Raw genomic sequence first — 15,051 nt, forward strand, 5'->3', positions numbered from 1 at the left:
TGTGCTAAATGGAGCAGAGTAGGGTGGAAGTGGTTGTGGTCTTCAGTTGGCTGGAACCTAGATTCCAACTTCGTAAAGTCAGTTTCACTGTTGTTGTTTTGCCATTGATAAGATGATTATGCTTGAAGATGGAAATTAAGGATCTATTCCTAACAGATTTGCTCAGAAGAGCTAATAATAACCAAATTCTTATATCTACTTAGTAATCATCACTGAACCTATATGAGAAAAAAATGTGTGTGCTGCTTTATGATAGTTCATGATGTTGCAATTGATATTCCAAAAATACAGAAAAAAATGTGCATCTTACACTCTACTGATTAATGCATATAATGCATGATGTAATAAGTGTTCCTAATTCTACCAAGATCATACTATTACCGGTGAGTTTGGGGTAAATCTTACCATTTACCCCATACCATGGGCATTCTTCCCTTTTTCCAGTTCTCAGAGGGAATGCTTTCTGCTTTTCCCCATTCGGTATTTTGTTGGCTGTGAGTTTGTCATAGATGGCTTTTATTACATTAATGGCTTTTATTACATAGATGGCTTTTATTACATTATCTCCCTTGTATTCTGATTTTACTGAGAGTTTTAATCACAAAGGGATGCTGGATTTTGTGGAATTTTTTTTCTGCATCTATGAAATAATCATATGATGTTTGTTTTTAATTCTGTTTATGTGGTGTATCACATTTACTGATTTGCATATGTTAAACCATCCTTGCATCCCTGCTATGAAACCCACTGTATCATGGTGGATTGTCTTTTATGTTGTTGGATTTGATTAGCTAGTATTTTGCTAAGGATTTTAGGATCTATGTTCATCAGGAATATTAGCCTGTAGTTTTTTTTTTTTTTTTTGGTTATGTCCTTTCCTGGTTTAGGTATTAGGATGATACTGGCTTCATAGGATGATTTAGAGAGGGTTCCCTCTTTCTCTATCTTGTGGAATAGTATCAGTAGAATTGGTACTAACTCTTCCTTGAATGTCTGATAGAATTCTGCTGTGAATCCATCTGGTCCTGGACTTTTTCGTGTTGGTAATTTTTTAATTACCATTTCAATCTCGCTTCTTGTTATTGGTCTGTTCAAGGTATCTAGTTCCTCATGATATAAGCCAGGAGGGTTGTATCTTTCCAGGAATTTATTTATCTCTTCTAGGTTTTCAGTTTATGTGCACAAAGGTGTTCATAGTAGCCTGGAATGATGTTTTGTATTTCTGTGGTGTCAGTTGTAATATCTCTGTTTCATTTCTTATTGAGCTTATTTGGATTTTCTCTCTTTTTTTCTTGGTTAATCTTGCTAATGGTCTACTAATTTTATTTATCTTTTCAAAGAACCAGCTTTTTGTTTCATCTATCTTTTGTATTTTTTGTTTCAATTTTATTTAGTTCTGCTCTGATCTTGGTTATTTCCTTTCTTCTGCTGGATTTGGTTTGTTCTTGTTTCTCTAGTTCCTTGAGGTGTGACTTTAGAGTGTCTGTTTATGCTCTTTCACACTTTTTTATGTAGGTGTTTAGGGCTATAAACTTTCCTCTTAGCACCATTTTTGTTGTGTTCGAGAGGTTTTGATAGGTTGTGTCACTATTGTCATTAAGTTCAAATAATTTTTTAATTTCCATCTTGATTTCATTTTTGACCAATGATCATTCAGGAGCGTGTTATTTAATTTCCATGTATTTACATAGTTTCAAAGGTTCGTTTTGGAGTTGATTTCCAGCTTTATTACACTGTGGTCTGAGAGAGTGCTTGGTATAATTTCAGTTTTATTAAATTTATTGAGGCTTGTTTTATGGCCTGTCATATGGCCTATCTTAGAGAAAGTGCCATATGCTGTTGAAAAGAATGTATATTCTGTGGTTATTGGATGAAATGCTCTGTATATATCTGTTAAGTCCATTTGTTCCAGGGTGTAGTTTAAATCCATTGTTCTTTGTTGAGTTTCTGTCTTAATGACCTGCCTAGTGCTGTCAGTGGAGTATTGAAGTCCCCTGCTGTTACTGTGTTGCTGTCTGTCTCATTTCTTAAGTCTATTAGTAATTGTTTTACACATCTGGGAGCTCCAGTGTTAGGTGCATGTATGGTTAGGATTGTGATTTTTTTTTTGGACTACTCCTTTTATCATTATATAATGTTCTGCTTTGTCTTTTTTAACTGCTGTTGCTAGAAACTTTTGAATGAGAAAAGGGATAGTCAGCAGAGTAAACAGACAACCCACAGAATGGGAAAAAATCTTTACAATCTATACACCTGACAGAGGACTAATATCTAGATTCTACAATGAACTCAAACAAATCAACAAGAAAAAGGCAAACAATCCCATCAAAAAGTGGGCTAAGGACGTGAATAGACAATTCTCAAAAGAAGATATACAAATGGCCAACAAACATATGAAAAAATGTGCAATATCACTAATGATCAGGGTAACACAAATCAAAAGCACAATGTGATATCACCTTCTGTTAGAATGGCCATAATCAAAAAAATCAAAAAATAGTAGATGTTGGCATGGATGAGGTGAATAGGGAACACTTCTGCACTACTAATGGGAATGTAAACAACCACTGTGGAAAACAGTGTGGAGAAATTGCTTAAAGGACTAAAAGTAAAACTACCATTTGATCCAGCAATCCCACTACTGGGTATCTACCCAGAGGAAAAGAAGTCACTATATGAAAAACATACTTGCACATGCATGTATACAGCAGCACAATTCACAATTGCAAAAACAGAGCCAACCCAAATGCCCAACAATCAATGAGTGCATAAAGAAACTGTGGTATATATATTCAATAGAATACTACTCAGCCAGAAAAAGAAATGAATTAATGACATTCTCAGTGACCGGGATGAAATTGGAGACTATTATTCTAAGTGAAGTAACTCAGGAATGGAAAACCAAATATCATATATTCTCACTCATACATGGAAGCTAAGCTATGAGGATGCAATGGCATAACAATGACACAATAGTCTGGGTGCCATAGCTCACGCCAGTAATCCCAGCACTTTGGGAGGACGAGGCGGGTGGATCACCTGAGGTCGGGAGTTCAAGACCAGCCTGACCAACATGGAAAGACACCATCTCTACTAAAAATACAAAATTAGCCATTCGTGGTGGTGCATGCTTGTAATCCCAGCCACTCAGGAGGCTGAGGCAGGAGAATCATTTGAACCCGGAGGACAAAGGTTGTGGTGAGCCAAGATGGTGCCATTGCACTCCAGTTTGGGTGACAAGAGGGAAACTCTGTCTCAAAAGAAAAAAAAAAGACAGAATGGACTTTGGGTACTCAGGAGGAAAGGGGGAAGGCGGCAAGGGATAAAAGACTACATACAACTAGGGTACAGTGTATACTGCTCAGGTGATGGATGCACCAAAATCTCACAAATCACCACTTACGAACTTACTCATAAGCCAAACACAACTTGTTCCCCCAATAACCTATGGAAATAATAAAATAAAATAAAATATTCCATGGATGATAAGTATGACAATTAAGAAAATAGAACTAATATCATTAAATGTTAAAATATCTACCAAAAAAAAAAAAGAGAGAAATGAGTTGCAATGGAAAGGCAAAAACCTCAGAATAGAAAACACAGTATCAATGAAAAAGAGCAAAGTTGGGTGACTGACATTACCCTATTTCAAGACTTATTATACAGCAATTGTAATCAAAACCGTGTGGCACTGGTGAAGAAACTGGGCATATACTTCAGAGGAACAGAATAGGGAGCCCCAAAATAGACCCATACAAATATAAATAAATAGTCTTTTATAAAAGAGGGAAAGGCAAATGAAAAGAGAGAGGTTAGCCTTTTCAACAAATGGCACAAGAAAAATCAAACTTATACATACAAATAAATGAAGCAAAAGACAAAAATTATGATTTTCATAAAAGTTAGCTCAAAATGGTTCATGAATCTAGATGAAGAATTAAAAAAAATTAAACTTCTAGAAGATAACGTAGGAGAAAATCTAAGTGACTTTGGTTATGTCAAATGTTTTTTGATGCAACCACGAAAGCACCATCCACAAAAGGGAAAAAATGTAAATTTGGACTATATTAAAAATAAAAATTTCTGCTCTGTGAGATACTGTTGAGAGAATGAAAAACCAAATCACAGAATGGGAGAAAAATCTTTGCAAAACGTGTACCAGAAAAGGGACTGATATCCAAAATAGACAAATATCTCTTGAAACTCAACAACAATGGCAATAAAATACAAACAATTCAATTAAAAATCTGGAAAATAATCAGAACAAACACCTCATCAAAAAAGATACAGATGAAAAATAAGCATATGAGAAGTTGCTCTGTATCATATGTCATACATATGGAAAATACAAATTAAACCAACGAGATGTCATTACACATTAGAATGGCCAAACTCCAAAACACTGTCAACATCAAATTTTGACAAGACATGCATGTGGAGCAGACACTTGGATATTTTTCTTTGTTTTTTTGTTTTTGTTTTTGTTTTGTTTCCTTTTCTTTTCTGGTAGGAATGCAAACTTGTACAACCACCTTGGAAGTTAGTTTGGCAGATTCATACAAAGCTCACAAAAACTTTATACAAAGTTCTCACCAATATGATCCAGCAAGTACTTATCCAGGTAAGTTGAAAAATTATGACCAGCTAAAAACCTACACACAAATGCTTTGCCTTTTCTTATAGCTACTTTTTCTTAATTGCCCCAAATTAGACAGAACCAAGATGTTCTTCAATAGGTAAATGGATAAAAAACTTTGTTTTATCCACACAATAATATATTGTGATAAATAGGAGCTATTCAGCCATTAATAGCTTAATAATATATATATATATAGTGATAAAAAGGAGCTATTCAGCCATTGAAAGGCACAGAGCCACCTTCCATGCTAAGTAAATGAAAAAGCCAATCTGAAAATAAAACATACTGTGTGATTTCAGCTACATGATATTTTGGAAAAGGCAAAGCATAAAAGACATTCAAACATCAGTGGTTTCCAGGGATTTTATTAAAGGGAGAGAGGGATGAGCAGGCAATGGACAGGGATTTTAAGGCATTGAAACTATACTGTAATGATGCTGTTATAATGGATACATGCAACTGCACATTTGTCGAAACCCATAGAATGCACAACACAAAGAGTGAACCCCAGTGAAAATTATGGGCTTTTACAACAATGTGCCAATATTGATTCATCAGTTGTAACAAATACACCATGTCAGTGAATGCTGGAAGAGGGGAGTAAGGTGATACATAAAACTTCTCTAAAACATAAAGTCTGCATATTTAAAAAATAATATGTAATATTTCATGTAGAATTGGTAGAATCAGTATATATAATCCTGTATATCATTGAAGAGTAACAATGTATTCCATGTGGAATTATTTTTTTCCACGTGAGAACAAAGTCTAGTGATTCAACACATCAAATACTGTGATTGACTACTTTGGAAATGGTGAAATTCTTGTCCCTGGAATTGTTTAAGCAGAAGGGTGATTATAATTTTTTGGATATGTTGCTAAGGAGATCCACACGCACACTGATAGGTAGGAGAAAATGAACTCCCTCAACACATCCAATCATAAAGTTATATGACTTTAAAAGAAATATAATCATCAAATTGCCAATATTGAAAACTAGTAACTCAATTACTCCTGTTGACTTTTTATTTATGACATAGGAGGACCAAATTATGATTCCCTCTTTAAAAATAAGTAGACAAATATGCAATGTGTGAACTTTGCATCCTAATTCAAGCAAGCAAAATTAAAATAACATTTAAAACAATAAGAAACATTTGAATTTTGGTTGGGTGTAAGATATTATTAAAATGTAATGGCTGGGTGCGGTGGCTCATGCCTGTAATCCCAGCACTTTGGGAGGCCGAGGCTGGTGGATCATGAAGTCAGGAGATCGAGACCATCCTGGCTAACACGGTGAAACCCCGTCTCTACTAAAAATACAAAAAATTAGCCAGACGTGGTGGCGGGCGCCTGTAGTCCCAGCTACTCGGGAGGCTGAGGCAGGAGAATGGCGTGAACCCGGGAGGCGGAGCTTGCAGTGAGCCAAGATCGCGCCACCGCACTCCAGCCTGGGCAACAGAGCGAGACTCCATCTCACAAAAAAAAAAAAAAAAGTAACGAATATTGTTGAGTTATTAATGACATGGTGGTAATGTAAAATCAAAATATTAAAGTTAACGAAGCATACTAAATTACTGTGGGGTGGAAAGGCAAGATATTTCAGATTTGCTTTAAAATAATCTGGCAAAATAATGTACCTATATATCTATATATAGATATATAGATATAGAAAATTATATTAAGAAAGATTGACCAAAATACTGAATACATACTGGTCATTATAGTACCCTTACTTTTGTGTATGTTTCAAATTTTCTGTTACAAATAGTGTAATTAAAAAAATAACTCTTGCAAAGAAAAGAAATAAAAAGTCCCCACACACTTGGGTAAATACTTTAATATGAAAGGTAAACTCTAAAACAATGAAGCAGAGAAACAAAAACCCAGAGAATAATAGTTTAAAGAAAGCATTTCCTATCCCCAATGATGTGGGTCGGTTTCATGAGAGCGCCGCTCATGACGGAGCGAGAGCTGTAGGGTGTGGCTCCCTCGCGCCCCACAGCCCTGCGGTTGGGGTCCCTCAGGGTCAGCAGTTACTTGACTCTCACGAGGAACAGTCCCTCGGTCTGACAGAGGCGGATGACGATGACCAAGGGAACCCACATCCTGGAGGAAGGGGCCAGGCTCCAGCCCGGCCCGAAGGCCCAGTGGGGTACATGTAGGTTTCGTTGTAAGTCAGGGGTACGTGACGATCGAGAAGATAAAACATCCAACACAGAGAAATGGAGAAGATAAAACATCCAACACAGAGAAATGGAGTGATCACAGCCCAGCTGTACTTCATCCAGGGCCCGGCCCGCTAGCCGATCATGTTCTCAATGCTGTCATAAACGTTATCAACACCATATATCCAGGCAATAACTATACAGTCAAAGAATGCAGCCCCCAAAAGGCATACACCGCTAGCTGCATAGTAGTCAAAGACACAGATGCCAACCTCCATTACCATTGTCAGCCCCAGCAGGTAGCTGATGCTGCACATGAAGGCGATGCAGATTTCCCGACAATAACCTTTCCTTAGGAAGGATGGGTGAAGATCAACCAAGGACGTGATCTGCCCTTCGACTTCAACAAACTGGTCATCCAGTCCAAGCAAAAGAAGCACAACCACAACTACAACAACAACAAAAAAGAAGGGACCGAAAACGTGGGCAGCGGTATCATTGTCACAGCTTTGGGGTAGGCAATGAAGACCAGGCCAGGCCTGACTCAGACACATCAGCAATGTCCACCCCTTGCTCTCGTGCCATGAAGTCCAGGATGGAAAAAATTTTACGAAGCCAGACACAAAACTGGTACCACTGTTCAGGCATCCCAGCAGCATGCTGTCCCTGTACGAGTTATAGTTGTACTTGTTGTAGCTCCATAGAGAGGTCATGGCTCCCAAGCAGATGGCCTAGAAGAATATCTGGGTCGTAGCGTCAATCCACACCTGTGGGCCCTCGAAGCAGGTGAGGTCAGGATACAGATAGAAAGTGATGCCTGCACCCATGCCAGGCAGCATCAGCCCTCGGATCAGCTGCCTCAGGAGCATGGCGAACTGCAGCGTGGCTGTGAAGTAGACGACCTTCCCGGTGCACCTGACGTCCTTCTAGATGCAGAAGAAACAGGCTAGCCAGACAAAGAGAAGACAGAGAGAGAGGTCCCATTTCAAAGAGCCCGGATGGTCGATTCCTGGGGACAAGCTCAGCACGTTGTGCCCCTAGAACTCAGTGACAGGGGAGGTGAGGTTGGTGGAGCTGATGGTGATCCAGACACTCTCGTTCGTGCGCGTGGTGTCCTCCATGCAGTGGGGCGTGTTCCAGCTGTGGTTGCAGTGTGCCCTGTGCAGCTCCTTCTGGAAGGACTGGAACAGGTAGTATGTAGCCCAGGCCAGGATGACGATGTAGTGGACCTTCGGGAGGGGCACAATTACGATGGAGGCAGAGCTGATGCCAGAGAACAAGTGCCAGATCTTTTCCCAGTATGCAATGCCCCCTTCAGAGGTGTACTGGCCTGTGATGATCTCCAAGAAAAACACAGGCAGGCTGCTCCAAACAGGAAAGTATGAGAAATTCACCTTACCATGATTGTATCAGAGGTATGGGAAGCGCCAGACGTTGACCAGGCCCACGAAGCCGCCAGCCACGGAGGTCACCAAGTCGATCTTGCTAGACTAGACCACTTCTGCCTCTGCGGAGGTTTTCCCTCTTGTCCTCAGACCGTGCTCTCTGGCTCTTCCCCAGCGAGGGCTTCAGGATGTCCTTGTGGAAATCTTTCAGACACTGCAGCTTCTCCTCGGTGGCCATCTCTTCGGTTTCCCACATGGAGATGAGGAACTAAGGCTCAGAGACGTTAAGCGACTTAATCAAAGTTGCACAGCCAGAATGTGGTGGTAGAAAGGTTTTTGGCACATGCTTGAATAATGATACAAAAAAGGAAGGGGTCTGTCTGTGTTTATATAATTTTTTCCTTTCCCTAAGAAAACACACAAAAATAAATAATGAGATATAGAAATTAGCATTAATAGCTACTTCGGATGGTATTTTACCCAGGTTTGCACTAATTATTCCTTTGTGGAAATGAATTTATTGTTATGCAGCTTACAGTGAAAATGTTAAAGAGAGATTAATATCTCTCAACCACAAATTAAATGCCTGGGGGCCATGACCTCTCTAAGGATCTAAGAATAATCTATCAGTGAAAACAAATATAAGGATTTAGAATGGTATTCTTGTCTATACTTTGTAACATTTTAAAATATAGGGCTTCTATTTCAAATATGAATAATTATTTTTAACATCTCATACCATATGGCTTTTTTATTATGATAGCACCAATACAATTTATGTCTGTAATAGCAATATATTAGGATTTATAACTATGTTTTAAGCTCTATAATTTTAAATAAATTCTACAGAACAATATAAGTAATTAATATTCCTTGGTATTCTTTACTCTGATATACTCAATGCAGCCTTAGAAGAATAAAGGGAAAGGTAACTACATAGATAGTAACATGATTTTTAAGCTCTGAATTAATTTGAGAAGGATAATAATAGAATTAATGATGGAAATTAACAAACTTATATACCTCAGATTGCCAATAACACCTGTCTTATTAAAATTTAAATTAGCCTTAATGAGCTCCCAAATAAGACTCTTTCATGATTCTATCTATTGTTGTTAAGTATAATGTATTTTAGATTTTTTTAAATGTCAAATTATATTATTTTCATTTTTTCTTTGGAAATGAATTTTATCCACTTTTTCCAATTTTCTCTTTGTCTGTTATGAGTTTTATATTTATTTTTATAAGATGAGAAAAAATATATATGGAGAGTGCCTAATCCTAACTACCAGACAACCAGGGAATGTTTGAAATATGTATTATCCAAGAATTCCAAGTATTAATGGGCTGCATGAATATAGGCCTCTGAAGAAATTTTTATGATGGAATATTGTGTTGTCGCTACATTATTCTTCACTCAGTTAAGTAATACTTTTGAAATTTCTTGTTCTATTCTTTTCTATGCAATGATTCTGTAGGAATTTGTCCTTTGCTTGCTTTACAGAGAGCTCAGTTTCCCTTGAAGAGTTCCTACTTCTTCTAAGAGCACCTCGTCTTTTTAGCCTTTATGAACCAAGCAACCTTTACAGAAGGCTACATAATTTCTAACTTTATCTTTACTCTCTGGTCAGGAGACACAAATGTTCCTATCTTTCAGCAGTTTGTAAAACTCTTACTTTATTGTTGAATTAATAACATCAAAATGTTGTGTTCTGAACAATGTTTTTTTTGACTTGTTATTTGATTCAATCAAGAGAGTAAAACTAGATACAGAGTCTTTGTGATCCAGTTACTATGAATTCTTTTTCCTGAGATGGGTACCAAAGAGTTTACCAGCACACTTTGAGCCTGGTCATTATTTTAAAAAAGGTTAAAAACAATTTGTATAAAAATCCATACTGCCTACTTTTCTTATGTTTCTTTATAATCATAACTAGGAGTACTTTTTTCACGGCTTGTAAATTAAACATTAAAATTAAAAGATGCACCTAAGTTCATGTTCTCAAAGTGATAAAATGAAAATAATGCCAGCACATAATCATTGATGAAATATGGGCAGAGAGTAGCAAAGAACTGGGAGCAAAATAGAAATCTAGATAGAGTTTCGAGTAAAGTATGTGTTAGAAACTTCAGTTTTAAGAGTGACAAGAAAGTCACAATGAAGGTTTATTATTTTTTTGCATATAGGAAGAAATGTACGTGTTTTTGCTTTGTACCCGCTTTTGAATAGAGGTACTTCATCTCTGGATTTCAGTTTTGCCAAAAATTATAGACATGGACATCAATCAATTCTGAGTTCCTGGACAAGCATGGTGCCTCATGCCTGCAATTCCAGAACTTTTGGAAGCCAAGTCCAGAAGATAACTTCTGGCCAGGAGTTCAAGACCTACCTAGGCAACACAAGTGAGACCCCGTATCTACAAAAAGTATTATCTGGGCATGGTGGCACACACCTGTAGTTCCAGATACTCAGTAGGCTGAAGTGGGAGGATTGCTTGAGCCCAGGAGTTCAGGGTTGCAGTGAACTATGATCATGCTGCTGCACTGTAGCCTGGGTGTTGGAGCAAGACCCTGTCTCTTAAAAGAAAAAAAAAATCTATGAGTCTCTTCTGTGCCAGGTTGTGTCTTGGAATATGAGGTACTAGTATTAACAATTACAGATTTTTTCCGGATCATTAAAGGCACTCTGGTTTTTATGAACACTATGGATTATATAACTGCTTGTTCTTATGCATCAACTCTTGGATCCTCTACATTTTTCTTATGATGCTGCCTTTAACACATCACTCTGTGAAAAGGCCTTGAAACTTATAATAATAATTTGAATCAACATCTATTCCAGCTAAAAATTGCAAAAGAGTCTGACATTAAATAAATGAAATTATCTATTTAATGGTAGAAGAATCACTTAAGAGATGACATTACTGGTACTAAGATGAAAGGAGAAAAAATATTCAAGAGGAGGACTACCTTTTGAATGTGTATTTTCATCATAAATAAAAAAGTAAAAGGTAAATATAGGGAAAAAAGAAAATTCTACTTTTGTAGGTACAAATTATTATCTTCAGCCACTTTTAAAAGATAAAACATAGTTCAAAGCAGCAGACCTCTGAAAAAAGAGAACTGTCACATTGCTTTAAAAGACTTGAAATGTATTATCACAGAAAGATTTTATAAAATTATCTTCCCTGTAGTTCTTAGAATGAAATGGAATAATAAAATGTCTTAAAGTGATCAGGAAAGGAGATAGACTAATTGCATTCTCAAGGTCTTTCCCAAACCTATAATTTTATGAATACTTCATTAGCTGTAGTCATATTCAATAAAAACTGTCATAAAACAAAATTTATTTCGTGGTCACAGAAGTTACACTTTTACACACAGTACTTCTCTTTCTGACAATTTCAGAAAAATAATTACATAGTCATATGTAAAATGTACTATTTGGTAAAAGTAAAAATAAGTTTAACATTGACCTTCAAATATTTAACCAAGATACAACATTTTCACATGGGCTCTTTTGTTAGAAAATAATAAAGCAGAAACAAGCAGGCGGTATATGTGAATACGATTCAATTTCACTAAAATTCTTATTTATCCAGAATTGGATTTCCTTTAATAATGCTTGAACATATATTTTATAATGCTTTCTAATTAAGTGAAATGCTTTTACATATGTCTCTATATGAAATTTCATTTAAATGTCCTCTAGCCCCTCGTTCCAAAGAGCCGTGTGGGTCTACCTGAAATACATTACCAGCCACCAGAGCAGGTTGGTTGGGGATTTTGCCATTTAAAAACAAACAAAAGAAGCACCATTTGGTATTATTAATACAATTTTATTTGCAAAAAGTACAACTGCAGAAAAATTAATCCAACATTACTTCTTTAAAATGATCCCTGTTATTTCCAGTGCAAACTAAATATGCAAATGTATAACTACACTTGCACCTGTGGAAAGTGTAAACTTCTTGAGTAGAAGCTTTAATATTGCATTTTGCATAAGAGTAACGATATCTTCATATTATATAGCATCATATTACTTCCCAGAAAACCACAATATGTGGTTTATGGAACTGTGAGCATAAGTATACAAATTGTTCTAAATTATTGCTAAAATTATTAACAGATGATCCCTTATTTACACGCAGGTTTTCCAAATCAGTGGCTACACTCTCTATTATTTAATATTTTGAAGAAATTGCAGCAGTTTGTTTTATAGTGAAGGCTGAATCCTTTACAGTAACCTTTCTAAAGATATAATCATCATCATTAATTTGAAACATTGTAAATATGTAATGAGATAAGTGAAGATGGCTTTAAATAATTAGAGGAAAACCTCAAACTGTTCCATTTCCTGGTCAATCAATAAGAAATGATCCTGAACAAGAGTCAGATGACCTCTGAAAATTTTATCCTTTTAGTAATTATGCCGATGTTAATAAAGTTAGACAATCTACACTCAATTTGACCTTATAATAGTATTATAATTGAATATTAAATTAAAAGATGCGATTAAGATTTAAACAAAATGCTTTCATATTTTGGAGCTGAAATATCTTTTAAATCTAAATTCTTTTAGAATTCACATCTCTTAGTCACCTAATTAAAAGCAATAGTAAAGATTAAAATACAATAAACAAAGAGTAAGATGGTGCTGCTAAGAAGCAAGGAATGATTTGTAAAGAAAATAAAATTTTTAACCTATAAAATTTGTATTTTAAAGATATAAATACAATAATTCTACTATTGTGTTGTGATAGAAGGATTCATTATTTTATCAATGTTCAGGCATTTTTGTTTTCATATGATATTTTTTAGAAAGAATCTTCCATCTTCTTGTCAAGAACAAAATTAATTAATAGGCTCTTTATATATTGCGTCATGTAAAAGCTTTATAATTAAAACATATTTCTAACATAATAAGCCAGGCACAGAAAAATAAAATTTACATGTTCTCACTTATTTATGGGAGCTAAACATTAAAACAATTAAAGTCATGGTGATAGAGAGAATGATGGTTACCAGAAGCTTGTAAGGGTAGTTGGTGAGGGGATGGGGGGAATTGGCGAAGGTTAATGGGTATAAAAAAACAGAAATAATGAATAAGATCTAGTATTTGATGGGAAAACAGGGTGACTATAGTCAATAACAATTTAATTGTACATCTTAAAATAACCTAAAGTGTATAATTGGATTCTTTGTAACACAAAGGATAAATGCTAAAAGTTATGGATACCACATTGGCTCTGATGTGATTATGACACATAGTATGGCTGTATCAAAATATCTCATGTACCACATAAATATATACACCTGCTGTGTATCCACAAAAATAATGAAAAATTTAAAAAATAAAAATTAAATTTCAACTGATAGTATAAGAAATAATATAAAATGGAATTTACCATATTCTTGTACATTTTAAAGGATAATTTAAGGGATAACCAAATAGTATTGTTGGACACCAATGCTTTGTATTTGACAAATACAAATGAACTTTTTTGAATAAGTTCATACATCAAACAGAAATGAATATCTACTCCCAACGTATCACATTTTATCTGAGAGGAAAATGGAATTGTCCTTTCATAATCATATTCTTTAGGCAAGACTGGACATTGCTTCTCTCACTTAGTATCATGACCTTCTTTAACTTTTGAAATGAATCACATCGATGATATTTAAATACACCTTTTCCTTTTCATTTTGGGTGGGCTTTTGTCTATTTTTCTATAGAAATATTATGACATAGCAAACTTACTCGTTCTTATGACATATTAAAAAATATATCTTAGGTTCAATCCCTTTTGTGTTTTAGATTTTTAAAAATACATTATTGAGAAGGAAAGAGCCCAATCCTTGATGTGCTATAGTGGACTAGTGAAATGTTTTCAAGCCCACTTGTTTTTAAAGTGAAAGAAGGATGGAGGTAGCATTACCTAAGAGGATTCTGGATTAGCTACACATGGGCTGGCATATGTCAAAAAGTCAGCAAAGTTTTTAGAACATAGTGCCAAATAACTAAATTTCAAATCTGCTGAGAATGTTTTTCCTCTTTCCCTTGGGAGACTGGTACACACAATGCTAATTTCGTGTGAATGAGACATAAATAGAAGCAAATTGTGAGATGCTTCCTATATTGAGATATGGTTACTCAAAGAGACAGATATGGCTGTTAATATGAATGATGTAAGGAAGCATTATGATTGTTACAGGTGGGATAAATAATTTAAAGAATAAAGTCACCATATTTAATCATTATATTTTAGTCCATATAAAATAAAGGTGAATTGTTGGATTTATTACAAAATGTAGCTTTGTTAAAACCAATTAAATAAGAACTGAATTAAGGGAATTTTAAAGGACAATTTTCTGTTCAGAGTTTATAAACTCAAGGTAAACTATGTTATTATATAGCATATATGCATCATAATATAGTTTGTTTTTTATTTTTGAGAAATACAAACTGGATATGTATAAAAATACTGTGACAATATATTAGGTGGCACTTATAATGTAAAAATAATGTTGCTGCTGCTTTTTTTCTCCTAAATTAGAAACTTAGTTTTTTTGTTTGTTTTGGTTTTGATACTTGGACATTAGAAAACATGTGAGTTCTAGTTGGCATTTTTGGTAAACTTTTCCATTTTGAGTTCATTTTTATGCTGCTTTCTAATTTCTGAAAATACTTCCCACGTGACATATTGCATACATTTGGTATACAGTTAATCCATAGATCAATGTACACTTTTCTTGGCTGAGAATCACTTTCTGTTTTGCAGATAATTTTAAAACTTGCCATTTTGAGAAAAAGGGAGTGAAGGTCAAGTGTATTAACTATCATTTTTAAAAA

At 35.3% G+C, this 15,051-nt stretch overlaps 2 pseudogenes; both read right to left on the minus strand.

The window, feature by feature from the left end:
- Positions 1-6,624: 6,624 nt before the first annotated feature.
- Positions 6,625-7,794, minus strand: LOC134736572 (sodium- and chloride-dependent taurine transporter-like; annotated as a pseudogene).
- LOC129481607 (sodium- and chloride-dependent taurine transporter-like) lies at positions 7,554-8,433 on the minus strand (annotated as a pseudogene).
- Positions 8,434-15,051: the final 6,618 nt, after the last annotated feature.

Source organism: Symphalangus syndactylus, chromosome 5, assembly GCF_028878055.3.
Source record: "Symphalangus syndactylus isolate Jambi chromosome 5, NHGRI_mSymSyn1-v2.1_pri, whole genome shotgun sequence".
NCBI lineage: Eukaryota > Metazoa > Chordata > Mammalia > Primates > Hylobatidae > Symphalangus > Symphalangus syndactylus.